The following is a 1,852-nucleotide window of genomic DNA, read 5'->3' on the forward strand; positions in this document are numbered from 1 at the left end:
ACTGTTTTGTTACTTTGTTATTTTCATTGTTGATGTTATTATTAGTATTGTTCCTGTTAGTATTGTTGGTATCATTTTCATCACTATTACTGCTAGGAGTAGTAATAGTAGTATCATTTTTATCATATTTTTTCTATAATGATGATGATCATCATCATTTCATCATCATTATCATCATCTCCACCACCAACTTCAGCATCGTAACTATAATTATTGATATTGTTGTTGCTGTCATTATTATTATCATTGTTATTAGTAGTTGTATTGTTATTATTATTATTGTTGTTGTTGTTGTTGTTGTTGTTGTTGTTTATATCGATTTTAATTGTTATTATTATTGGTGTTGTCGTTACGATTATTATTATATTATTATTACTACATAGTATCATTATTATCAGTATCTTCATAAACATCATTTCCAAAACCACCATTAGCTTTATTATTATTATTATTATTATTATTATTATTATTATTATTATTATTATTATTATTATTATTATTATTATTATTATTGTTGCTGGTGTTGTTGTTATCATTATTACCATCCTTATCATTTATCATTACTATCATTATTATTGCTGTTGTTGTTGTTGTTGCTGTTATCATTGTTATAATTACTATTATTATTATTGTTACTGTTATTTTTTGTTTTACCTTTTTATCATTATTATTATTATTATTATTATTATTATTATTATTATTATTATTATTATTATTATTATTACTATTATTATTATTATTATAGACAGATAGATAGATATTTAAACATGTATATATATGAATATATATATATATATATATATATATATATATATATATATATATATATATATATATATATACATATACTTATACATACATACATACATACATATATGCATGTATGTATGTATGTATGTATGTATGTACGTATGTGTGTGTGTGTGTGTGTTGTGTGTGTGTGTGTGTGTGTGTGTGTGTGTGTGTGTGTGTGTGTGTGTGTGTGTGTGTGTGTGTGTGTGTGTGTGTGTGTGTGTGTGTGTGTGTGTGAATATATATAATATATATACATATATACATATATTCACACACACACAAACACACACAAACATACACAATCACACACACACACACACACACGCACACACACACACACACACACACACACACACACACACACACACACACACACACACATATATATATATATATATATATATATATATATATATATATATATATATATATATTATATATAAACGTGTTTATTCATTTATTCCCCTATCAAAAACGGCTGCAATACCAGTTTCACAGTGTCAGCGATGGAACATAAAATTATTTTCAGCTTAAAGTTAAAATCAATATTGCACATCCGCTCTAAACATTAATTCGACGTCGTTAAAAGCTCAGTCTTCTAAACACAATGGAAAATATATTTCAATGTTTCAATTAAATGTCACGTAATTTTATTTTAAAAAAGAAGAAAAAAAGTATTGTTTGTGATTTTAAAAATTCAACTTATTTCGGTTTTTCTTTTCATTTGTCGAAGTTTTTGTTTATTATTAACGCCTATTATTTTTCATATCAGCTGTTGTCCCCGATGTAGAGAAGTAAATTTCATGTATTATCACATTTGAAAAATAAAATACGTATTCGGAATTCGTTTTGAAAGTTCATTAAACCGGTAACACATATCCAAAACATATTCGAACGTTCTGACGAGGAATTTAAAGGTAAGTTCTGAAATGTGCGCTATAAAAGAACAAAAACATGTGGCTACATAGATTCGGAATAATGTGCCGCTGTGTATATGCGTAGTATAGGGTTGTATGTAGTGTATATTTGTGTAAAGTTTCTATGTTATTTCTCTGTC

General features: G+C 25.6%; 1 protein-coding gene across 2 annotated transcripts in view; it reads left to right on the top strand.

The window, feature by feature from the left end:
* The window catches only part of LOC119584201 (beta-1,3-galactosyltransferase 2-like), a 4,701-nt gene extending 4,696 nt beyond the window's left edge, over positions 1 to 5 (top strand). For both annotated transcript variants that reach the window (XM_037932717.1, XM_037932707.1), the window contains exon 2: positions 1 to 5. This exon is cut by the window's left edge and continues 1,244 nt beyond it. The gene's annotated coding sequence lies outside the window, so the exon portion shown is untranslated.
* The last annotated feature ends 1,847 nt before the right edge of the window (positions 6 to 1,852 follow it).

The sequence above is a fragment of the Penaeus monodon genome, chromosome 2, assembly GCF_015228065.2.
Source record: "Penaeus monodon isolate SGIC_2016 chromosome 2, NSTDA_Pmon_1, whole genome shotgun sequence".
NCBI classification, from domain to species: Eukaryota; Metazoa; Arthropoda; class Malacostraca; order Decapoda; family Penaeidae; genus Penaeus; species Penaeus monodon.